The sequence below is a fragment of the Peromyscus leucopus genome, chromosome 7 (genome assembly GCF_004664715.2).
Source record: "Peromyscus leucopus breed LL Stock chromosome 7, UCI_PerLeu_2.1, whole genome shotgun sequence".
NCBI lineage: Eukaryota > Metazoa > Chordata > Mammalia > Rodentia > Cricetidae > Peromyscus > Peromyscus leucopus.
This window is the reverse complement of record NC_051069.1, coordinates 34,948,578-34,965,693: the sequence shown is the minus strand read 5'-3', so window position 1 is coordinate 34,965,693 and position 17,116 is coordinate 34,948,578. Positions and strand designations below refer to the sequence as shown.

At 36.4% G+C, this 17,116-nt stretch overlaps 1 pseudogene; it reads left to right on the top strand.

Moving 5' to 3' along the window:
• Positions 1–6,267: 6,267 nt before the first annotated feature.
• LOC114684952 lies at positions 6,268–16,463 on the top strand (annotated as a pseudogene).
• Positions 16,464–17,116: the final 653 nt, after the last annotated feature.

Genomic DNA, 17,116 nt, shown 5'->3' with positions numbered 1-17,116 from the left:
CCACTATGGCTGCCATGGTCCATGTTTCTTCTTTTGTTGTTTCTCTCTGCCTCATTTTCTTATCATCTTCTTTTCAACATTCTCTTTCCTTCCATTCATCTTTCTTTTTCTATTTTGGTATGATTTCCACTTTATTATTTCTTCTGTTTCCTCCACAAAAATTCTTGATTTGCTTATGTGGTAATAAGAAAATATTTTTAACCTGGAGCCTTAGCTGAATGTGGATCCAGCTTCATCTTTGTATAAGGTAGAGACCCAAGATGACATATTTTGTATCTTCAGACCACTGTATATACTATGTACTTCTACAACCAAGGAAAGCCAGGGAGTTGAGTGCTTTCAAATATTAGTTTGCTTGTGTTGTACTTTTCAGATAGGTATTTGTAGAACTTTTCCTGTTTCAGGTCTTTTGAAACACTTGTGAATTGCATTAAAAGAGAGAATAGATGACAAAAACTGTAGCCAGTGTGAAGTTCAAACTTTCTAGCATTATTTATTGTCTGTCAAGATTTTTCTTCTGCACCTCATCATCACAAAATGACATTATTTATTTTCTTGCAGTAATGCTCCAATTTTGTAATTATTAAAGATTGAATTATACTAATTTTTTATTTAGACTTCTTAACTATTATTAACATCAATAGTGATTATGTTGTGGAAGGATGTTTTGTCATAAATACAATGGAATTTGTCACTGCATTTGAACTATTAATAAATATTGATTACTTTTAGAAATATCACAATAACAACATATGTCTAAAGTCATTATTCCCTTTGTCATATACAAAAAATCATAATTTCCAAAGGTTTACTTAGTTTAAACAAAGAAATCATAGGTGACATTATAACTTAATGATAGAGTACTTACATAGGTTACTATTTGATTCTTACCACACATGTATGTGCACATACATATGTATATATATATATATATATATATATATATATATATATATATATATATATCAAACATATGTTCATATACATGGTTTATGGCACAAATATTGAACAACTGGAATTTTTATTTAAATGTGAAAATCTGATTTTTTCTTTTGCCCATTTCTAGGAACCTCTCACCCCCACTCACACCAAACCAAAAACCTAATCTACTGGAATAATGTATGTGTAATGGGTAACATTCTTAAATATAATATTAATATAACTCTTCTTTCCTCGTCCCTGGATTTGACTTGTTTTAGGTTATATGGTTAGTAATACAAATTCTAGTTTTTAACCCATTGTGCATAAGGAAGGGAAGAATTAGAATTGTGAAGTGACAGAGAGAACTAATGAGATGTTTAGAATGAGTCTGAAAGAGGGGGAGGACCTGGCGACCACATGGAAAGCCTGGTTCCTGTGCTTCTGCGGACTTTGAGTGTGTTATGATGACCCAACAGTTCCCAGATCTGTTACAAGGAATTCTTTGGGACATGAAGGCTGACACTGGCCAAGACTCACATCATAAAGACAGTGGCTGGGGAGACATGAAGCTCTGGGCAGAAGCTGGCAAAACACTGGGCTAGGTGGGAAGCAAGTTTGACTCTACAGTTTTTATGTTGCTGTGAATCATTCCCTCAGATCACACAACCTCAGCAATTGGCACCTTCAGCAAGCTGATGAATTGCTTATACCACTGTTTCCCCACATGATGCTTAGACACAACATTTTAAGACTTTTGTATGGCTTTGACTTTGGGTTGGAGTTCAACTGTACAGATGTATTAAGATGTGTAAACAGCTACCAACAGTTGCTCAAAGTAGTTTGCTGAGAAGCAGGAAGGAGTATGAACACTTCAAAGAGATTATTATAACTTATGTTGAACTATAAAATACAATATAAAAAGAAAGACAAAAAAGCATGACTTAGATAGTCTCCTTAATTATTGTTCTTATAGTCAACTATGGATATCAGAGAAGTTCAAAGCTGGACAACAAATTGAGAAGTTTTTATGTTTGTGGATGAACCATATTTTTACCCAATTTCTGTCCTGAGCTTGCAAGTTGCAGCATTGCCTTCTTACTGGTTTCTGCTCTTGAGAGTTATCTTTAGAAATGATGGGTTGCACTGTAGTCATCAGATTGTTGAATAACCTAGCTGTCATCATAGAGCCTCCATCTGGTCACTGATGGAAGCAAATGTAGAGATCCACACAGCCAAGCACCAGACTGAGCTCCAGGGGTCCAATCAAAGAGAGTGAAGAGGAATTCTATGAGCAAAGGCCATTAAGATCATGATGGGGAAACCAACAGACAACCAAACCAAACTATTGGGAACTCATGGACTATGGTCCAATGGCTGTTGAGCCTCCATAGGACTGGACTAGACCCTCTGCATAGACAAGACCTGTCTAATGGGCCCCTGGTAGTGGGATCAAAATCTGTCCCTGGCTTGTGAGCAGGCTCTTTGGAGCCCAGGGTCTGTGGTGGGACACCTTACACAGCCTTAGTTCAGGGGGGTGGTGTCTTGTACCTGCCTCAACTGAATGTATTAGGCTCTGCTGACTCCCCATAAGAGTCCTTGCCTTGGTGGGAATGGGGGTTAGGTTATGGGAGAAGGCTGGGCAAGGGTGAGAGGAGGGAGGAGAAGGGCATCTGTGGTTGGTAAGAAAAATGAACAGAAAATTTCTTAATACTAATACTAATAAAAAAGAATTGCTGAAGCCTCATCAGGCCAAAAAAAAAAAGATAGGTTGTTTATCACAGTGTATGACAGGATGCTTAACCATGAGATCAACAATACTTATACTTCATAAAAATACATAGTTCACTAGTGAGAAAATTCTATAATTTAGTGCCTCCTCTCTTCAAGGAACTTAATAAAACACCAGAATTTGCAAATAAAAGACAAGTTTGTGAGAGGCACATATTTCCAGAAAGAATTGGTGAAGATCAATTCTGCAGACTCACATAAAAGTATAATTGAATAATGAAATGTGATATAACCTATTGCACAATCTGACTGGGCACCTTGGGTATATATTAGGGTTATTTTTGTTATGAAATTAATCCCCCTTGCTTATGTACCTCTTCTGTAGCCTCAATTGAGAAATGATAAAAGATTGCTGCAGTCTGATACTTTTGCCAACTCCATTTGTACTGTCTAACTTCAAACTCATGCTGGAGAATTACATGTTCTGAACCTAAAATTGAATTTCTAAATAATTATTACACAATGTAACCTGAGCAGCGGTGGTGTGTGTATGTGTCATGAATGGTTAACATAATCTGTGTCTAGTTGAACCATTGTGTTCCTCTGTGAAGAGGTTAGGGAAATTACTGAATCCCAATGCCTGTGGCTTTTTAAAGATTACTTGGGGTTAGACATATTGATGTACAAGCTCTTTATATTTGACTTTCTGACATTAATTCATACTTTTGCAGAGTTGTGACCTAGGGTCTTGGAAATGAAATTCATATTGTAATCTCCTTCCTGCACACAATTCATTTGAATGATATTTTATTTCATAAATGTAAATTAGCTTTAAATTTTGAGAAAAATTTAAATGTAAAGAAACAGACAAAAAAGTCCCCGTCCAGATTCCTTAAGCCTCCATGACCATGGAAATCTGAACAGACGGTTTACTCCGCCTGTCGGAGCTGTCTTTCCTCCATCCTTAGGTACTTGCAGCATGAAGGTGAGTGGTATAGGAAGTCTGCAGAAATAAATCTCAAACCTATTTGGTTATTTAAATAATGCTTAAAGTATTTTAGTAATCTTTTCTGCATTTCTAGATGGGCTTTATAAAATGGTAGATAATAAAAACATCAAGTAAATAACCAGGTTAATTTTAATTCTTCAAACAAAAAAGAAGAAATATCACCACTTTTGTTTTGTCCTGAAATCATTATTGTACATATTTCTTTTGGCTTGATAAGCCATTAAATAAAGCTATTAAAAAGTATTAAAAATGGTCTTCCATTATTGACCTGAAGGTAAAACTTAGTGGACTATTTTCGAATCTACTCATCATTATTCAAACTTTGTTATATTATTGTCAACCAAACAGACAGAGGATACTTTATTAGTGATATTTGTTTGTAAATATTTTATTTGTCTGTTTGTTTATTACAATTCATGACATTTCAGTGAATATACAAGATTTTCTTATGGACTTAGTGATTTCTTTTGAGCACACAATGTATATGTTTATAGACTACTTATATATGCATTTAGAATGTTTTCTTAGATGCTACATATATGTGTGGCTTGGCTGAAAAATTTTAAGATATTATCTGAAGAGTTTGTGTTACTTTACTTTCAAAATAGTTTACGAGTATTCTAGTTGTTTCATGTCTGCATATAATTGTTTTTGTCAGCTTTGTTACTGAGATGACTTTCAAATCAATACTCATAGCCATGCTGCTTGGTGGAAAAATAACTTTACTCATTTGCAATTTACTATATAGGAAGTTTAGGAAGAATGCTTTAAAATTAACTTCTTTTTGCTGATATGAAAGCATGTCAAAATTCCAAATAAACTGATAAAAACTATGAAAAAACATCTCCTTTAGCTAAATGACTAACCAATCAAAATAATGATAGTATACAAATTAATATATGAAATCCAGTTCCTTTGTATATGAGTAACAGATATTTGAAATTAAAAACGCAATATCACTTATGTTAATGTGAAAGAGTAGAGAATTAAATATAAAGCAGCCTAGCTGTTGTGGGTAATTGTCTACTGCAGTATGGATAGAAAGCATTATCTTGTGAATATAAAATGGCCTCTAAAATCTGGGTGCTTCACCACCCAGTCTTAAACTGATTGTACTATTTTGGGTGAGTTTGGCCTCACTAGAAAAGTTGATTACCAATAGAAGGCCTTGAAGGTTATATTGTCTTGAGGTTCTGGCCCAAGCTCTCTGTATTCTGGTCAACTTTATGTAGGATGTGGTTTCTGCATGTTCCTGCTGCTGCAATCAAATAGAACTTCTTCCAACTGCTGTGCTTTCTCTGCAAAGATAGACCAAAATCCTACGAAAGTCTGAGACTAAATAAATGTTTCTACTCTTATTTTGTCTCTGTTATATGTTTTGATATAATGCATATGATGAGAAAAGCAACTTAGAGCATGTTTCTGTATAAAATATATGTACTGATCCCATATGCAGATATGATTATATGTAAACAAGGGTCATTGAAGTCTACATCTACACTGTCAAAAAATGGAAAGTCCTAGATGTAAACTCATATTATGTGAATGCCTGTTTCCACTCTCTAAATTTATTTGTAGTTTTATCTATCTATCTGTCTGTCTTTCTGTCTGTCTGGTAGAGTTTTAAACCTGTGGTCTGCTATTTATTACTGCAATCAATGATGCTCATAGGAAAGCTGCAAATGGCAGGTGAGCAGTTCTCTGAACACTCCTTTGTAGAGTTGTGCAGAGCATAATGAGAATGACAAAGGGGACCAGTCTTGACTCTGCCCTGGGAACTAGATACTCCCTTATGGGAATTAGAAACTAAATAGGACTGTGAATCTCAAAAGATTCACCTTAGTTTTATAGCATTTGATGTAAACAAACTCAGTAATTTTTACCCTCAAGGGGCCCATCCCACAGGAAGAATATAATAAAGAAGAGAATTGTTTTCTGTACTTAAAACACTTTTTTTCAGAAAGCTTGACCTTCATATTCTCATTTTAGTAAGGTAGTGTTTTGGAGACTCAAGTAAAATTGCTGTTTTGCTTTGAGTATGTGGAAAGAACCTTCTAGAGAAATGTCATTTCCCACAATAAACCTCTTCTAGAGAGTCACACATTATCTGTACTGGTTGCAATCACCCATATCATTACCAGTAACTTTGGATATCCTAAGACAGTGGAAAAGAAGCTACCAAGAGCTTCCAAAGCAAGAAAGTTTCTAGATGACCAATGGTGAACATTGAAGTTTTGTCTTGACAATTTCCCTTGAAATTCAGAGTTTCATGAATCTTGAGTTTTAGAAAAAACACCTTAGCATTATTGTTTTCATCCCTAATTATTAGCAAATAACAAAAGAACAGGAATAAATTATATTGAGTCACTAGTCATTGGTTGACATCTTTTTTTTGTGGATAAATATTATGGGTAGGAGAAAAGGAAATAGAGATTCCTTAGTAATCAACATGAACAGGTTTTACTCTTTGGAGGTCCAGCTATGTGTTCTCTGAACTCATACATGGAAATCACCAAACTTGATCTTGCTCTCCACTTGGAGTGAAAAATGCATTATTGGTTAAAGTTGATTTCTAGACATATTCTTGCAGATGCCACATATGAAAGCAAATGACCATGGAAAATGACTTTTCAGTGTCTAAGTTCATTCTTATGGGACTGACAGACCAACCTGAGCTCCAGCTGCCCTTATTTGTTCTGTTCTTGTGAATTACGCAGCCACCATGATGGGAAACTTGAGCTTAATGAGTCTCATTTTCTTAAATTCAGACCTTCACACTCCCATGTATTATTTTTAATCTTCAACCTATCCTTCATTGATTTCTGTTATTCATTTGTTTTTACCCCCAAAGTGCTGATGAGTTTTGTTTTAGAGAAGAACACCATCTCCTTTACAGGATGCATGACTCAGCTTCTTTTTTGTGAGCTCAGAGTATTATGTGCTGACAGTCATGGCCTATGATCACTATTTGGCCATCTGTCAGCCACTGATGTACAAGGTTATTATGTCACCTGGAATATGTTTTATGCTGATGCTTAGTTCTTATTTGATGAGGTTTGCTGGAGCCATGGCTCACACAGGGTGTATGATCAGGCTCAGCTTTTGTGATTCTAACATCATCAACCACTACATGTGTGACATCTTCCCTCTTCTCCAGCTCTCCTGCAGTAGCACCTATGTCAATGACCTTATGAGCTTCATTGTGGTGGGTACTGCTATCACTTTATCTAGTCTCATTATCTTAGTCTCATATGCTATGAACCTTTCCAATATCATTCATATGTCATCAGGTAAGGGTTGGTTCAAAGCCATGTGAACCCGTGGGTCTCACATTATAACTGTTAGTCTCTTCTACAGATCTGAGGTGCTTGCTTATGTCAAGCCATCATTTGCTGAAACTGGGGGCCAGGGCAAAATTTTCTCAGTCTTTTATACCTCTTTGGTGCCCATGCTGAAACCGCTCATTTACAGCCTCAGAAACGAAGAGAACCATGAAGAGAAACACAAGCTGATCTACTCAGGTGTATTTCTCTTAGATCTGTTTCTACCTATCTGCTGTTTCCCTCTCATTTCTTATCTTTTTTATTACCTAGGATTTACTAATTTATTTTGCTTTCTTCTCATGTTTCAGCAGTATCACCAAGTTTTCTATAGTATCATTTGTCCTTCTGCTGTGCAATATGATTTGCATGTGCCCATCTTTGTCTGGAGGCAATCACTGATTCATTTGTATCCAAAATGGTGCCCATTTCCTAAATCGCATTAAGACCTTTTTCTGTTAGCTTTTTTTATGTAAGACAACACTACCTACTACTTTTTCTTATGTATCTTTACTATCCAAGAAAATCCATGGCTTGTATTCTTTATCTCAAACTGATTTCTTTCTTGATTTTTGTAGTAATTTTGTATATGAATTTCCTTATTTGATAGGTGTAGCTGAAGTTTTTCTGGTCCTGCCCAGTTCCTGTGGCCCTGCATTCCCACTTAAACACACAGAGGCTTATATTAATTAAAACTGCATGACCACGGCTCAAGCCTTTTGCCAACTAGCTCCTATATCTTAAAATAGCCCATAATTATTAATGTATGTATTGCTACATGTCCTGTGGCTTTACCTGCGTCCTATTACATGTAGTCCTTGGGTGGCTCGCTGGCATCTCTCCCTGCCTTCTTCCTGTTTCTCTCTTTGAATTTCCTGCCTGCCTCTAAGCTGCCTTTCCATAGGCCAAAACTTTATTTATCAACCAATCAGAGGAACACATATTCACAGTGTACAGAAAGACATTCTCCATCTGATAGCTTTATTTTCTACATATTTATTAACATGGATAAGAGGTTACTTAATGCCAAAATTTCAATAATTTTTCAGGTTGTTTTGTTAGCTTTTTTTAAAAAATATTTTACCACCTTCATTTTTCCCCTTATATTTTTGGCATTTATTCAAAAATCACACAGGAAAAAACGCATGTAGTAAAAATTTGGAGCCTCTCTGAATCAATAAAATACATTTTAGTGTAACACTGTTATTGCCAACAGTCATGACAGTGTCTATTGAGTTATTATATGCTAGACACTGTTCTAAGAACTTTTTTTTCATAACTTTCTTAAATATAGGACACTACTGTCATTGCTTTTATTTTGAAATGAGAAAAATGAGACATACACAGGGTTATGATCTTGTTAAGCTGCTCAGCAGTTATGAGATTTGATTTTGAATATAATGAAGGCATTTGTTACATAGCCTCCCACCTTGCTGCCATATATATTACTTGAAAGTGAGATTTATATTAGGAAATCATTAAGAAGTTGCCAGCATTTTGTATTCAAGGCTTTTAGCTTTAAGTTTGTATAAGAATTGTATAATTTATTTAATTATATTTATTAATTTATTAATTATTTTTATAATTATATATAATATAATTATAACAATGGATCAGAAAACATATTTCTTAGGAATAAAATTGAAGTTGTTACCTTTTTCATGATATATGGGTTGTATCTGTGATTTTTCTTATTATTACATTCATTCTTGGTTAGAGAACACTGTCATAATGTCTAGTTCATTTCCCCTGTCACATGCATATTCTTATTTAAATAATGATTTTTACTTCTGAACAATCAAACCACAGCTGGTTGTAAGGCGTATTGATGCAGTACCAGAAGGCTCTTGTTTATGAGTTTGATTTACCAGACTAGAAATAATCTCTTTCTCTCTGTGTACCACTCTCATCATCCCTATATATGTTTCTCTTTCTCTATATCATTTCTATCTGTCATACAGAGCAAAATAGTTATGTAATTCTAACATTTCAAAAATAAAGTTCATTATTAAAATCTATGTGAGCTTTAAAGGCCACATAACTAATAACTCAGGTTAATCTCATACTCATTATATATCAAACAAACAGATTGAGGGAAGTAAAACTGTTTTGCAAAATAACAGGGAGAATTTTCTAGAGAATTATTTCACAATGATTTAATAATGAAGGAGTCTATGAGAATATGAACCCAGTCAAATTGCTATAGCAGAGAACTTATCTACAAGGCTTTGATGGCCAAATTAAAAAAATACATACATCCTTATAGAAGTGTCATAGTGAACTATAAAAATGACACTTCTTGTTCATTGTAATTAAAGATTGTTTTTCTGGAATCATGAGATATAGAACTTTGGTTAAGTTTTCATGGTGAGTCATATTACTATTATTGTAGTGAAATAAATGTGTTGGATGCTATCTCTTTATTTAGAAATAAAAATGAGTTATTTACAATATAGTTAAATAACAATTTGTATTATACAACACTGTCATTGGTAATACACAATTTTATTCATCAATAAAGTCTCAGACCCACAAAGAAGAGAAAGTATATGATGTTTGTCTTACTTATACTTACTTAATTTACTTAGTAAAATCACCATGAGATATATTTTGTTTCCCACAAGTGACCGAACTTCAGTCTTCATTATGATTTAAAAAAATCTACTTTGTATATAAATTTCAACTTTATCTATTCTTTGGTTGTTGGACATGTAGGTTGCTTTCATTACTTAGCTTTTAAAATAGTATCTCTGTAAAATACTGACTTGGAGTTTTGAGTAGGTGATAAAAAAGTAGTAAGGGTGGGTCATTTGGTGGATCTATTTGTAGCACGTTAAGAAATCTTTATACTGATTTTTATGTTAGCTGGATGAGTTTACTTTCCCACCCTCCTCACATTGCTGTTATCTGTTTTCTTGGTAGGCCCCATTTTGAATGAGGCAAGACAGAAGCTCATTCTTTATATGTGTATTTCTTTGATGATTAGTGATTTTGAAGATTTAAAAATGTTTATTGCTATTTTTCGTTGCTAATTGACAGTTGTGTGTACATTTTATTTGCCTTTTCATTAATTGTTTTGTTTTGTTCCAGGTGTTTTGGTTTTAAAAAAAATTATTATGTTTATATATTCTAGATTTTTATCCTAATGTATGGATACTAATCTTTTCTTCTATTCTTTTGGCTGTCTTTTCACTCTAATATAGTTTTGTTCATGTGCAGAAACTTTTTAATACCATACAAATCTATTTTATGATTGTATTCTGATATGCTGGAAGCCTTTCAGAAAATCTTTGTCTATGCCTATGTCTTAAACTATTTTCTCCATGATTTATTCTAAAACTTTCAGGTCTTATGTCATAGTCTTTGATGCAGTTGTAATTGATTTTAGAACATGTGAGAGACAGGCAACCAGGTACATTTTTTGCACAAGTAATATTCCATTTGGTTGGCACCATTTGTTGAATGGCTCTCTTTACTCCAATGCACATTTTGGCATATCTGACACTATTAGTGGGGCCAAGATCCTGTCACTAGATAGGTCTTAGGCCCTTGGAGATAACATAGCACTATTTTTCTCTTAAATGGACATATATTAAAATGATTCTTAATGAGTTATTTCTATACACATAGATCAGTGCATCTGTCAGTTCATGTTAGGGATGCTTCTTCTTGCAGAAGATGACAATTGATATAGAGATTTTCTTGTGATTAATATGCAGAGAACAAGAGACTTTGTGGTGCTCAATCATAAATGGGACATTCATATCATAGCCCTTCCCTTAGGTTCAGGGATGTTCACAGATAACAGGATAGATAGATTTTAAAAGCCTAAGGTGATAGTGGATAACTTCAAGCAAAGAGAAAACTAACACAGAAGGCTCTTTGAAAAGTCCTGTGGAAATTTACTACTGAGAAGTTTCCTAATACATATGAAAGGAATTTAAAAGGAGTCACCATATAATAGGGGAGACATTATCTTTACTAGACATTTTATGCCACCATATAAAACCTCCAGTGCCGGGCGGGTGGTGGTGGGACACACCTTTGTCCCAGCACTCCAGAGGCAGAGTCAGGCAGATCTCTGTGAGTTCAAGGCCAGCCTGGGCTACCAAGTGAGTTCCAGGAAAGGCAAAAAGCTACACAGAGAAACCCTGTCTCAAAAAACAACAACAACAATAAAACCAACAAAAACCTCCAGTGCCAAGAATGGCTTGCATCATGTTAACTTGTTGGCTAATGGGTCCCATAGACTGTTCCTCTAAGTATCACAGGCTATCGTCAAGTCTATTATTACTGCTCTCCCTCAACAACCTGACAGTGAGGTCTTATTGCTGACACCACTCATGTTGTTGAACATGGAGATATCTAGTTGGTACCCAGCTAGAAGCTTCACTCGTACTGACTAGCATTCACAATGCTGCAAAGTCCTTAAAGGACGGAAGAAAGAAAGGAATAAGGAAGAAAATTAAAACAAAGCTAACCAAAGAAAAGGGTGTTAGCAATTTATATAGAGTGTATTTTGAGGAATCACCAAGTCCTGATCACTGTGGGACCCCAATGAATGTCTGTCATGTGGGGAACATCTCAAGGTTGCCCTAAGGAATTTTGTTCCCTTAGTAATTTTGGGGAATCTGGAATAATTGAGATTAATTTTAGCAGTTGCTATATTTCTTTTTCTCTCAAAGAGAAAAATCTGCAATTAGGGTATTTCCTTTTATTTCTTTCTGCTATTCTATTTAATTTTTCCCACATACGTCACCAATCCTCTGCTTTGTTTTCTAGAGAAATGACCTGTAACACTTTTCCAGTTCTGATGTTTGTTTCTGAATTTATTTAGTCTTGGTTCATTCCCTTACTTCAAATTTGTGTTTTCATGTCCAGTTGTTCAAGATTAAGTGTAAAAATCTGACCAGAATTTCATGCTTTTTAACTTCTGCTTGTGGCAATAGTACAATTTAGTCATCCCTTAGGCCAGTGTCTTGGAAGTGTTTGTTTCTGCTTTTGCTTGTATCCCTTTAATGAGAAAACTTTGCAGAATCCTCCCTTGCAATATCTCCTTTATATATTTGTGTTTATCAGAACTTCTAACAGATTATTCTCAATCCAGGGACCTTCCTTTTTCTTTTCTTTCTTTCTCCCTCATTGCTGCTTCCCTATATTTTCTTCCTTGCTCTCTGTCTCCCGCCTGTTCTTGTGTTCCTACTCACTGCCTGTTATAATTGCCTCTGCAACCCAACTTAGTTCCTTCTCTCTACTGCTAGTCACTTCCTCCTTACTCTCTGGCCATATTAATCTTTCTCAGCACCGAAGTTATTTTAATTTTGTGCCACAAAATTTAATGGCTCCCAATGGCATTCCCAAAGGAAGAGAATTTTGATATTTTCATTTCAGACCTTGTTATAATGTGCTATCACAGTCTTTCCTCTCATCTGTGTGTGTGCTACAGGTGTGGGAAAGGACATTGGAAATTTTCAGCAAATCAGAGTGACATTCAGGAATGGAAGTTATCTTTTTCTTCCTCTGAACTTAATGACTCTGATATGGTATTCCCTTTGATGGCCTCTGTAATTACCGGTGACTCTACATGTTTTATAGATGTCACCCTGTTCACATTTTTGTCTAGAAATAAAAACATTGGCACTATATAAGTTTTTGACAGTGGGACAAATATTCTGTGTAGTATATATATATATATATATATATATTCTTAGAGAACTGGGAAAGGATACTAATTAATTCATTATTTCTTTTTTTAAAATTACAAATATATTTCTTTTATAATTTAATTTAACTTTACATACCAGCCATGGATTCCCTTGTTCTTCCCCATTCTGCCACCTACCCCACCTTCCCCCTAGTGCACCCCCCATTCCCATCTCCTCCAGGGCAAAGCCTCCCCTGAGGATTGAGTTCAACTTGGTAGATTCAGTCCAGGCAGGTCCAGTCCCCTCCTCCCAGGCTGAGCCAAGTGTCCCTGTATAAGACCCAGGTTCCAAACAGCCAGCTCATGCACTGAGGACAGGAGCTGGTCCCACTTCCTGGATACCTCCCAAACAGATCAAGCTAATCAACTGTCTCACTTATCCAGAAGGCCTGATCCAGTTGGGGGCTCCTCAGCTATTGATTGGTTCATAGTTAATATTTTTCTATTTGTTTGGCTATTTGTCCCTGTGCTTTTTCCAACCTTGGTCTCAACAATTCTAGCTCATACAAACCCTCCTCTTTCTTGTCAATTGGACTCCTGGAGCTCCACCTGGGGCCTGGCCATGGATCTCTGCATCCAGATCCCTCAGTCATTGGATGGGGTTTCTAGCACAACAATTAGGGTGTTTGGCCATCCTATTACCAGAGTAGATCAGTTGGTGCTGTCTCTCGACCATTGCCAGCAGTCTATTGTGGGGGTGTCTTTGTGGATTTCTCTGGACCTCTCAAGCACTTTGCTTCTTCCTATTCTCATGTAGTCTTCATTTACCATGGTCTCTTATTCCTTGTTCTCCCTCTCTGTTCTTGATCCAGCTGGAATCTCCTTGTCCCCTAAGCTCTCTTTTCCTCGATCCTTGCCCTTCATTACCCCCACTCATGTCCAGGTTGTTCATGTAGATCTCATCCATTTCTCTGTCACTGGACATTCCCTGTGTCTTTCTTGGGGTCCTGTTTTCTAGGTAGCCTTTTTGGAGTTGTGAGTAGCAGTCTAGTCATCTTTGTTTTACATTGAGTATTCTTCTATGAGTGAGTACATACCATGTTTGTCTTTCTGAGTCTAGGTTACGTCACTCAGGATGATTTATCTAGATCCATCCATTTTCCTGCAAACCCCATGATGTCATTGTTTTTCTCTGCTGAGTAGTATTCCATGTGTATATGTACCACATTTTATTTATCCGAAGGTCATCTAGGTTGTTTCCAGGTTCTGGCTATTACAAACAATGCTGAAATGAACATAGCTGAGCAAGAGCCCTTGTGGTATGATTGAGCATTTTTGGGTATATGCTCAAGAGTGGTATAGCTGGATCTTGGGAGAGATTGATTCCCAATTTTCGAAGAAAGTGCTATATTGATTTCCAAAGTGGTGGTACAAGCTTGCATTCCTACCAGCAGTGGAGGAGAGTTCCCCTAGATCCTCATCCTTTCCAGCATAAGGTGTCTTCAGTGTTTTTGATCTTAGCCATTCTGACAGGCATAAGGTGGTATCTCAGATTCATTTTGATTTGCATTTCCCTGATAATTATGGATGTTGAGCAATTCCTTAAATGTCTTTCAGCCATTGTGTTTCCTCTGTTGAGAATTCTCTGTTTAGTTCTAAAGCCCATTTCTTAATTGGACTGTTGGGCATTTTGATGTCTAATCTGAGTTCTTTATATATTCTGGATATCAGTCCTTTGTCAGCTGTGGGGTTGGTGAAGACCTTTTCCCATTCTGTAGGCTGTCGCTTTGCCTTGTTGACTGTGTCCTTTGCTCTACAAAAGCTTCTCAGTTTCAAGAGGTCCCATTGATTGATTGTTTCTCTCAGTGTCTGTGCTACTGGTGTTATATTTAGGAAGTGATCTCCTGTGCCAATGTGTTCAAGACTACTTTCTACTTTCTCTTCTAGCAGGTTCAGAGTAACTGGATTTATGTTGAGGTCTTTGATCCACTTGAACTTATGTTTTGTGCACGGTGACAGATATGGATCTATTTGTAGCCTTCTACATGTTGATATCCAGTTATGCCAACACCATTTGTTGAAGATGCTTTCTTTTTTCCATTGTACAGTTTTGGCTTCTTTGTGAAAATTATATGTTCATAGGTGTACGGGTTAATGTCAGGGTCTTCAGTTCAATTCCATTGGTTGATATGTCGGTTTTTATGCCAATACCAAGCTGTTTTTATTACTGTAGCTGTATATTAGAGTTTGAGGTCAGGGATCGTGATGCCTCCAGAGGTTGTTTTATTGTACATGTTGTTTATTCTTTTGGTTATCCTGGGTTTTTTGTTTTTCCATATGAAGTTGAGTATTATTCTTTCCAGGTCTGTGAGAATTGTGTTGGTATTTTGATGGGGATTGCATTGGGTCTGTAGATTGTTTTGGGTAAGATTGCCATTTTTACTATGTTAATCCTGTCTATCCATGAGCATGGGAGATCTTTCCATTTTCTGACATCTTCTTCAAATTCTTTTTTCAGGGACTTAAAGTTCTTGTCATATAGGTCCTTCACTTGGGTGGTTAGTGTTACCCAAGGTATTTTATATCATTTGTGGCTATTGTAATGGTGATGTATCTCTGATTTCCTTCTCAGCCTGTTTGTCAATTGTATATAGGAGGGCTACTGATTTTTTTTTTTTTGTTTGTTTTTTTGAGACAGAGTTTCCCTGTGTAGCTTGTGCCTTTCCTGGAACCCACTCTGTAGCCCAGGCTGGCCTCGAACTCATAGAGAATCGCCTGCCTCTGCCTCCTGAGTGCTGGGATTAAAGGCGTGTGTCAGTTCCATGGTTGAATCTTTGGGGTCACTCAAGTATACTATCATGTCATCTGGAAATAGAGAAAGCTTGACGTCTTCCTTTCCAATTTGTATCCCCTTAATCTCCTTATGTTGTCTTATTGCTCTGGCTAGAACTTCAAGTACTGTATTGAATAAGTGTGGGAGAGTGGACAGCCTTGCCTTGTTCCTTATTTTAGTGGAATCGCTTTTGAGTTTCTCTCCATTTAATTTTATCTTTGCTGTTTGGCTTGCTGTAAATTGCCTTTATCATGTTTAGGTATTGTTTCCTGTATTCCTGATTGCTCCAAGACCTTTATCATGAAGGGGTGTTGATTTTGTCAAATGCCTTTTCTGCATCTAGTGAGATGATCATGTGTTTTTTTTCTTTGAGTTTGTTTTATTGGTGTATTACATTGACAGACTTTCATATATTGAACCACCCTTGCATCCCTGGGATCCCTACTTGATCATGGTGGATAATTGTTTGATGTGTACTCGGAGTCTGTTAGCCAGTATTTTATTGAGTATTTTTGCATCATGTTCATGAGGAGATGAGTCTGTAGTTCTCTTTTGTTGTGTCTTTTGTTGGTTTATGAATCAGGGTTGTAGCCTCATAGAAGGAGTTTGGTAATGTTCCTTCTGTTTCTATTGGTGGAGCAATTTAAAGAGTATTGGTATTAACTCTTCTTTGAAGATCTGGTAGATAGAAATTCTGTTACCTGACCATCTGTCTGGGATTTTTTTGGTTGTGAGAGCTATATGTAAATGCACTGAAACGGTATTTCCTATAGTGATGCTTAATTGGATAAACCTGATATATAGTGTTATCTCTGTGTCTAGATTACAATAGGCGTAGTAGTGTTACCCAGAGAATACTATGCCAGTGAAGATATAATAACCCCCTTTTCTTCAGAATTAATCTCCACATTCATGTAAATGTGCTCACTCAAAAAGCTCTACATAATATATTCTCTAGATGAAGAACCTCCGCAACACCGAAACGCGCAATATTGCTTTTCAGACTAATTGTTTATTAGCTTAGCAACCTGAGTACCAAACCCCAAATATCACCTTCTCGTTTATGGAGAAGTAGAATTACCGGCAGCAACTGATTGCTTCACAGCAATACTATAGAAAGGCAGACATTAATAAAACACAAGGGGTATAAGGATTTCATTATGATGGCAAGTTATGGAGAATGACATTCCGTTCTACGGAAGGGGTTTTACGATGCACTTCTCTGTTGGGTTTAAAATGGGAGAAATAACGACTGTAGGAAACCTTGGGAGACAAAACCCCTGGCGAACCCGCAACACACCCTCAAGAACCACAATGAATGGCGCGAAGAAACAAAGAATCGGCAGAAATACCGAGCAGGAAAGGATTGGGTCAGGCAGGAGATGGGAGGGCAGAGTAGAGGAGCTGAGTTTGAGGGGATAAGTAACCCATAAGACTTTTGAGAAAGTCAGGTTTACTACCTCTGACCAAGTCTTGAACCGATCATCCTCCATCCTCGCAACATAAGTTTAGCTTGAAAATAAAACAAACATATTGAACCAGACAGCGTTACTGATAGACCACGCAAAAAGGCTGAAATCCCTACACTGGAAATGCAGAGAAGCATCAAAACACAGCTCTTAGTAATGGTTGTTATCTAATTGACTGACAGAACAGATGAT